The sequence below is a fragment of the Eptatretus burgeri genome, chromosome 2 (genome assembly GCF_056783735.1).
Source record: "Eptatretus burgeri isolate ZD-2024b chromosome 2, Ebu_testis_v1, whole genome shotgun sequence".
Classification (NCBI taxonomy): Eukaryota; Metazoa; Chordata; class Myxini; order Myxiniformes; family Myxinidae; genus Eptatretus; species Eptatretus burgeri.
Window position 1 is genome coordinate 103,943,935 of NC_140962.1, and position 9,718 is coordinate 103,953,652.

General features: G+C 45.1%; 1 long non-coding RNA gene across 4 annotated transcripts in view; it reads left to right on the forward strand.

Annotated features, from left to right (window-relative positions):
- The window catches only part of LOC147032717 (uncharacterized), a 95,409-nt gene extending 87,955 nt beyond the window's left edge, over positions 1-7,454 (forward strand). For 3 of the 4 annotated variants that reach the window (XR_015055314.1, XR_015055313.1, XR_015055310.1), the window contains exon 3: positions 3,375-7,151. This is a non-coding gene — a long non-coding RNA (uncharacterized LOC147032717). The other variant, XR_015055312.1, reaches the window with a different exon arrangement.
- Positions 7,455-9,718: the final 2,264 nt, after the last annotated feature.

The following is a 9,718-nucleotide window of genomic DNA, read 5'->3' on the forward strand; positions in this document are numbered from 1 at the left end:
ACCTGTCGAACAACCCCCCTGCACAAACCTTGTGGTTGATGGTGGGTGGCTCCTGCACAATGTCAAGTGGGAGGCTAACCTTACTTGGAAGGATGTTGCCGAGAGCTACCTCCGGTTTGTGAAGTCCATGGGGGGTACCTGTCCATCGCTTCCGGATAACGGTGGTCTTTGACGGATACGGAAGCTCCACCAAGGACCATGACCACTTGAGACGAACAAAGAATGCATGCTGTGACATTCAGATTCGTCAAGATCTCAAAATCATCATTGCAAGAGAAAAGTTCCTCGATAACAAGAACAACAAAGCCCAGCTCATTCTGCTCCTTGCTGAGACATTTAGTAGGAATGGAATCAGTGTACAGCAATGCTCCGATGATGCCGACACCTCCATCGTCCGCGCAGCTCTCGATGAGGCAAGAGAGTCCCCTGTCGAGGTGAGGGCTGAGGACACAGACTTCCTGGTTATGCTGATTCATCATGTTGCAGACCATCCGATCTTCCTCACGACAGCCAAAGAAACATCTTACGATGTTGTAAAGATCTGGGAGGCCCTCCCAGAGATATACCGGAGGTATCTCATCTTCTTGCACAGCTTCTCTGGCTGTGATACAGTGTCTGCAATTTTTGGGTTTAGCAAACCAACTTTGCTAAGCAAGCTCTGCAAGACTGATGAAGCAGAGAGGGCAATGGACGTGTTTATGGACATCCGAGCTGAGAAAGGTGATATCATTAAAGCAGGCTGTGATCTTTTCATGCTCATGTTCCATGGGAAATCCTCCAAAGACTGGGAAGACTTGAGATTCAACATCTTCAGCAAGCGAGCTGCTACTGGGAGCATAAAAACTGAGAAACTCCCCCCGACAACAGGAGCTGCAGCACAGCACTCTCTCCGAGCTTACCTCCAGACGAGAGACTGGCTGATGCTGCAAAGTCCATCGTTGGATGCCCGGGACTATGGAGGCAACTCACTGAGCAATGATATGCACCAGTCCCTTCTACAGACCCCATTACACCAGACTACCTCCTGACGTTTGCCAGCTGCAGCTGTGCTGGGGACTGCAGCTCACTCAGGTGCTGCTGTAAAAAGCAAGGAGTCAAGTGTATTTCTGCTTGCGGCATCTGTCATGGTAACTCTTGCCTGAACATAAACCAGCTGGATGACAAGAGGAGTGAGGAAGATACTGGGGAGTTTGATGAATAAGGTTGTAAAATCTGACGAAGCAACATTTCTATTGAGCACAGTTCTGTTAAAAATGTCAATAAAATACATTTTATATGATCAAGGAGTGTTTTTTCCTCAAAAATAATGGTTGGAATTAATCAGCACCCCAAAAACCTCTAGTTAGACATCCCACAAGTCAATATTGGCAAATGTTAATTTTCCGATTTTTTTCGCGCAGACCCTCTGAGCACCCGAACTTTGATTGCCTCCCCAGAATTTTCCACAAGGATTTGGGTTTGCACTAATTGATAGGTGTCAGTAGACACCTAGATGAATACGTTAGTGAAGAAATTTTTTGGAAAGCAATTTTTTCACAGATGGTCAATACAATTTGGTAAAATTCCCGAACTATGACAGAGTGTTGGTGTGACCTCTAAGCGTCAAGCCTTGGTTAGTTATAGGTAGATAGATCGAATGATGGTTGTACATATCCATCCATCCATTGGGACCATACTCTGTGCAAAGCGTTGGTGCTGCCGAAGCAGTCTCCTTGACTACTGGGCACAATCCTGGATGGGTCGCCACTCCGACACAGTGTACCAGCAAGCTGGCACTCATTTTGCCGACCTCGGAAGGATGACAGCCAGAGTCAACCCCACCTGGTATTAATTCACTGCAGTATCAACCCCACCTGCAGGACTTTACGATTATGATTTAGAGGGGGGCCACATTTGCCGATAAGACATGAGTGTGAGACATTAATTGCCGATAGTGTGTGCCGGCAATTAATTAATTGCATGAGTGTGTGCCGATAAGACATTAATTCAACAGCCGAGTGGGATTTGAACTCAGGATCCGAGGATCTCAAATCCACCACCCTAATCATTAAGCTAACACCAGGCATGTTGTATATTTACTCGCCTCTAAGCTGTCTAGCCTGGGTTAGTTATAGTTAGATAGATTGAACGAAGATCGAATGCTCGGAAGATCGAATGCTCGGTAGATCAAACGCCTGGTAGATGGGACACCCGGTAGATCAAACGCTTGGTAGATCAAATGCTCAGTAGATCGAACGCCCGGTAGATCAAACACTCGGTAGATCAAATACTTGGTCGATCACATGCAAAGAAAGTCTGCTTCAATGTCTCTTGTTCAAGGTCTATCACGAACATCCACTCTCTCACGGAGGTCAAGCTCGATCTGTTGTTGCAAGGAGGTCAAGCTCAATCTGTTGTTGCACGGAGCACGTCCTCCCACCACGGAGGTAAAACTTATCCTCTTCTACATCCTCTTGCTTCGACGTCAAGCTCATCTGCCTCTAACAACACCGGGAGAGGATGTGTTGTTGTTTTCGTCATTGAACGTCATCAATGATGTCGAACCCACACGCTGTCCGTCCCGATGTTGTCAGCATCCCGAACAGCTTCAACTTTAATTATGCTTTAACTCTGAATGTGATATTTTGCAAGTAAACAAAATAACCAAGATGACCAGTGCATGGCTAATGATTGCCTCAATGTGTCCAAATGGGGTTTTTTTTTTCTTTCAGGAATTGAAAGAACGAGTCTATTTATTTTCCACTGGTATAAGCACCCGCTTAAGAATCTTTTGTGCATCCAGCTTGGTCGAGCATCCAGCTTAACCACAGCAAGGAACCACACAACTCATGGACCAAGCTGTCTCCCCATCTGTGCTGTCACCAATGCAGCCCTCCCTTGTCTTGAAACATCCAGCTTAACAACAGCAAAGAACCACGACTTGTGGATCAAGCTGCCCCACATCCGCACTCCGCATCCCACCCCAACCCCCCATTCCTGAAATAACAATGACAATGATGTAGATCCGCACGACCTCCCTGACGATGTAGATGTACATCAACCTCCGAATGTAGATCGTGACGATGTAGATCAACCTCCTGTGTGGCCTGCGGTGTACACCCGGTCTCGGTCCCATCCTTCCCCGGTCTCATCCCTCCCTCATGGGACAGAATTAGCAAAACTCAACAAGCGAGGCAAGGTAAGGGCGGTAGACTGTTAACTATATGCATATTGATTGGCTTCAACTCCGGGCACCCCATACATGCACCCCCCCCCCCCCCGACCCATCAAAAAAACTGCCGTTCACGGCTTTGTTGTTACTCACATGGAAGTCGGTATATTCAGCACGGTCCTTGATACCACAAAACCTGGTCTCTCTCATCTCCAACAGCCAGAACCTTGAAAGAAGGAGTTCTCAAAAGCTCGGACCTTCCCTCCCAGCAGCACGGGGTCAACAAGTACCATCAAGTCCTGCAGGACCAGGCCACGTCACAAATGTATATCGGATGGCATGATACCGAGTGCTTTGTGCACATCTCGTTCCATGTAAGCAGCTTTTTTTGGCTCGGTCCTCACTGCCCTTGAAACTGATGCACTCAACACGGCCCTCGGTCCCCTCTGTCCCGGGCGAGAAGTAAGACGGCATGAGCAGCAAATCATACCACCTCCCACCCGCTGCCATCGTGTGTGTGTGTGTGTGTGTGTGTGTGTGTGTGTGTGTGTGTGTGTGTGTGTGTGTGTGTGTGTGTGTGTGTGTGTGTGTGTGCGCGCGCGCGCGCGTGTACGCATGTTATATCAATTGGCGAAGCTGGAATGTACTAACAGTAAATGGCACGAACCTGACACCTTTCAATGAAGAATAGTTCTCATATTCCGCAAATCTGATTTGCATTCAGGAACACAACAATTATGATGAACCATTTTAGAATTGTGACTCTCATTTAACCCTAATCCTACAAACATATTTTATGACCTAATCTTACCAACTGGAGTCTTTTCAGACCCCAACTCAAAACCATTCGATTTCACTTAATCTACCAAAATTTCACACAATGACTAAATATGGTGTTTCGTTGATAAAGTCAAAAAACATTAAAAAGAAGAAGAAAAAAAAAAACTAAAATCTATATTTTACCTTCCAAATGTGGACTTTTCTGACCCCAACTTAGAAGCACTAAATTTCATTCAATCTGATAGTTTCAAATCAACGAGGAAACATATTGTGACCGTTATCAAACTGATGCCTGGTGATAAAACATCCATGACACGTAGAGTTCCCTCGTCAGTTCTATTGTAAATATGTGTGTTCAACAGGCCCCCACTCATTGTCTAGAGCGGAGTGGAACAAATGCATTGTGTGGGTTTAGATAGGTCTTCTTCCTCTTCTATACTCCTCCTGTTCTTACTTTATTCTCCTGTCAAATCCTCTTTTATTCCTGGCTCATAAACGGTGGTTGCCATTTCATACACCACAGAGTACAATTCAATTCCTTCTCGTCTCCAAATTACCATTGAACATGTATCAAGTACGTATCGGGAATAAACTTGTAATTTGTAACAAATTTCCTTTCTTTCTTTTATTAACCCTTTCATACAGCACCACACAGAACCACATTCTTCGACACTGCACCACACACATCCACATTTCAGATGATGAAGGAGATAACATTTCTGCTTTCAAACACTTTGGGTGGGAAAGACCGCTGGGTGAGAAAACCCTTTAAGGAGGAAGTAGAGTCAACTCGGGGGAAGACTGTCTCAAAGATGATTTAGTCCGGGAGCAAAAGGCAGATATTTTAGTGAACCTGGTTTTGCCGGATAAAGGTTTTTTCTATGCTGTTTCTTGTAGCCTCGGGGTAGCTCTTCATGATTCAGGGGGGTGACCATTCGTAACCCTTGGGCAATTTGCTATATTAACCCTTTTATGCCGGTCACAAGGGTTGGGAGAGAAACAGGAGTAAGCCGCACCCACCAACTGCACCTGACAACAAAGCTGCCAGTGCAAAAGGTTGTCTTGTCTTCTGTGGACAATAAGAAGCAACTCATCAAAATCATCTGCGACGAACTGGCTCGAGATAGCTTGCTCCACACCAGTAGCACCAGGAATCACAAGTTGGTAATCACAGGAGAAGACCCTTGCCCAGTTCAAGTGTCCAATGAAGACATAAGCGTAAGACATGACCTTGAGACATCCCACGAAGAGGCTGATATCATTATTGTACAACAGGCGTTGAAATGTGCAAGCGAGGCCAGCAAACTGTCAGTCGTGTCAGATGACATGGATGTCTTCGTGCTCCTTGTCCACTTTTACAAGTAGGCCAATCTCACCCTCCAACTTACCATGGAATCCCCAAGTTAAGAGAAGACCATTGTGGACATAAAGCAGACGGTGGTAAAACATTACAAAATTGTTCATGAACTTCTCCCTGCCCATGCTCTTTCAGGATGTGACACAGTTGCTTGCTGCTTTGGGCTAGGGAAGGGCTGTGTACTTAAAACACCGAAGGCTTGCTATGAGTTATTGGCTGTCGGTGACATTGAAGCACCATTCACAGCTGTAATGGAACAGGCCACAACCTTCATCTCTGCATGCTATGGTATGAAAAAAGCCAAAGACATGTCCGAGACAAGATTGCTTGTCTGGGGTAAAAAGAATGGGAAGGGTCACATCATCACCCAAACTGTGCACCCTGCTACCGACAAAGGAGGCTTTCACAGAAAATGTCAAGAGGGCTCACTATCAGGCAATCTTATGGCGAATGCTTGAAACTAGCCATCCACCGGCACTGGACCCTGAGGAATATGGATGGATGAGAGATGTCAAGAACAAGTCGCTGTCACCAATTACAGTCCCAGATGATGTGAAACTGGCCCCAGAATATGTTCTTAAAATGATCAGGTGTGGTTGCAAAAGTGAAAGTCCCTGTAATTCGAGAAGGTGTGGTTGTCAAGTCAGAGGTCTGCCTTGCACAATTTTCTGTGCCTGTTATGCAGTTGGCTGCTCACGTGTGCAGTTGCAAGGTTTGACGAGATTGGGGAAGCAACTTGTAGTAGCATATTATTTGTTTGTTTCACGAATTTAATTGATCTTACGGTAGGTCAAACTAAACACATTGAGTGTCTAACCCAGTCTATCTTGCATCAATGTCAGCAGGTCGGAAAGCAAGAGATGACATTAAAATCCCATGCCATAATTTTGGAGCGGTTTTTGTGCAATAATGCGTCAAAGACCCGTTGTCTATAGATGTTCAAATGTTTTGTGCTGGGTAAAATCAGTCAGGAAAGGGTTTATACTGAGTAATTCACAATTGTTTTATATCTTAAGTTGTTTTTGGTTTCATAATTTGTGAATAAACATCGACACAAGCAAATGTGATGATGTTGGTTTGGTTCATTGCAATAAATAGTGAAAAAACTGATTTTTTTTCATTATTTATGCATTTACCGGCACAAAAGGGTTAATATAGCAAATTGCCCAATGGTTGCAAACGGTCACCCCCCTGAATCATGAAGAGCTACCCCAAGGCTATAAGAAACAGCAAAGAAAAAAATCTTTATCCGGCAAAACCAGGTTCACCCCCACTGCTCCCAGACTAATTGACAGCAAAGGAGGCATTGGCTTATGAACAGATCAATGAGGACGCACTGTTGGATGTCAAAGAGCAAGCTACGACCTTTGCTCCCAAGAACCCCCCCTCTCACAAACTTTGATTCCTTGAGTCTCTGCCCCACTCAAGCGGCTTCAAAGGTGGAATGCCAGACTGTTCACAGCTGTTGGACCACGCTGAGGACCCGAGTAAGAAGCTGCCTTCCTGTTCATGCCGAGGAGAAGCCACCTGCCATAACTAATCATGCTGGAGCTGGGACAAGCTGTGCCAAGACTGGGCCAAGTAGTGCTGGTCAGACAGCATTGTGCACAGAGCAGAGGTGCGAGAGTGAGAGGGCCACGAGGTCCCTAGTGTGGGAAGACAGCTCCACCACTGACATACACTGTCTGTTTCTTGCTGTCCTCTAAGAACCCTTATTCCTCTATCTCGAATCACATGAACATAACCGTTGGAAGAGCTATCAATAATTGACCTCTTGACCTCTCTGGATGAGGTTTACATTCACACCCTCACATGTTTCCTCCAATGCTTGCATAGCACATAGCACTTATTCTTCCTCATTTTCTTCCTGTTGCAGGACTGGCACACATCCGTCGACTCGTGCCGAGGTGAGTGAGAGGCCGACCAAATGCCTCGCTCTGCCTCTTTGTCTTATTTTCTTCTCATCTGCGTTTCCTCGGAATGATTCTGCTGGCACCATGTCGTGTGTCGATAATTAAGTAAGACTGTAGATGGGGAATGTGCTCAGAGTTAGAATCTGTTCTATCTGTGCCTCTCTTGATTGTTTTGTGTGCTTGTAAATACAGGCTCCTGATTACATCAATTGCTTCATTTTGTTTGTAAATAAATGCATTCATTGAACTGTTAACCGTTTCCAACCTGCTTGCTTCATACTTTACTCCATTGGCTTGGTTTCATGTATGAGACGAGATGGATGGGAAGTTCTGCTCCATTGATTGGCTCCGCAATTAGCCAGTGAGTACTCACGGTTCTGCTCGGCCGTATGTAATATTGAGATGGGTGTGCATTGAGGGTACATACACCAGTTGACTTTGCCAAAGCACCAGAAAGGTAACGCATTTTTTGAGCAGTGTCTGTCAGGTTTGGCAGTGTCAATCGATGTCCAAAGTTGCTTGACAACCCGACGGGCCACGGACATATCCTCGGTACAGCGGCCTACAAGGATAAAGGTCCAGGAAGAGTTCGAGAAGTCCCTCTCGTGGTGAACCCCGAACCCCAGCTCCGTAACAATACATTGATTGGATGATGGTGTAGTGATAAAGAAAACAAACATAAGCATAAAATTTTTTTTTAGTGGACTTGCGAATACAAATGTCATGTGAATTAATCACATGCAAAAGAATGAATGAAAACAATTGGGGAATTTTTGGACCCCAGAAAGGATTTGCTTGGAGCTCTGTTCAGCAAGGTGGGATCTTAAAACTTCACATATATTTATTATTGGCACATATACATAAAGAAACTAAGAAAACATGAAATACATTGTTAAACTAATATATAAATAACACATCAAAATGGAGGCTGAGGGTCCAAAAAGTCCCCTGTTGGAAGGATTAGGGTTAAATGCTGAAAATTATGTTTAAAAGACAATTTGAATGAGACATTTCATGCTAACTTTTATAGACATGTTGGGTGTGTGACATCGACAAACTGATAAGATTTTGGTGAAGATCCGGATCCGGATCTGACGACCAGAATTTTTAAAGTGATTCTTCACCATTGAGAGATAGGGCCAAAAATTATTAGACATATTAATTTTTTATGGGATTCTTCACCATTAAGAGATTTTTCAAAAATTGTTTTTTTGTATACACTGTCGAGGTTCATATGAAGGCTAACACACAACGCACAGCAAGGGTGGGGGGGGGGGCATGAGACAAGAAGGGAAGGAGTGGGAAGGACAAAACAGTGGGCAACAGAGACATCAAAAGATGTGTGGAAGGGAGAGGGATGGGGCGGGGAACATTGGGTATACAAGATGGACATTACAGGGACTTTCAGGAAGGAAAGCAAGCAATGTGAAGGGGGTGGATTAACTGGGGTAGAAAAAATCGAGGTTTTGGATGGGGGAAGATAAGGGGTGGTGGTGGTGAACGGCTGTTTTGAAGGCCTGGAGGGAAGAATAGGATTGAAGAGAGTGTGGGAGTACCTATCTATAATTCCAGCAATCTCTGTGTGTCTGTCTGTCTATCTGTCTGCGACCGCCATTTCTCGACGACCGCCGGTCCGATCTCATTGAAACTTGCCATGAATATTGCAGGGGACCCGCGGATGTGCCTTTTCGAGGTTTGATATCGATCGGACGAGCGGTTCCCAAGTTACGGCCATTTTATTGCTTTTTCAGTGTTGAAAAGGTGTATATATGGCAGCTGAAGGTGTCGTTCTACCTTATCGTGCCAATTTTTTCCCAAATTATTAATAACCAGATGACCACCGGTCCGATCAGATTGAAACTTGCCAGGAATATTGCTGGGGACGCGCGGATGTGCCTTTTCGAGGTTTGATATCGATCGGACGAGCGGTTCCCAAGTTATGGCCACTTATCTGTCGACCAATGACAGGACACAGTGCTATTACGTCACGAATGACGTCACAATTAATGTTTATCTATGTATTTATTTATTTATTTTTGCACAATTGACGGTCCAATCTGATTGAAACTTGCCAGGAATATTGCTGGGGACCCGTGGATGTGCTTTTTCAAGGTTTGATATTAATCAGATAAGCAGTTCCCAAGTTACGGCCTTTTATCTGTCGACCAATGACAAGACACGGTGCTATGACGTCACGAATGACGTCACAATTAATGTTGATTTATGTATTTATTATTATTATTATTATTATTATTATTATTATTTTTTGCATGATTGACGGTCCGATCTGATTGAAACTTGCCAGGAATATTGCTGGGGACCCGCGGATGTGCCTTTTCGAGTTTTGATATTAATCGGACGAGCGGTTTCCAAGTTACGGCCATTTATCTGTCGACCAATATCTGCGAGAGAGGGGCGGGAGAGGGGGGCGAGAGAGGAGGGGGGGAGAGGAAGGGTGAGACTAGGGGGGAGAGAGGGGCAATATGGGGGGAGAGAGAGGGGAGAGGGTGTGGGGAC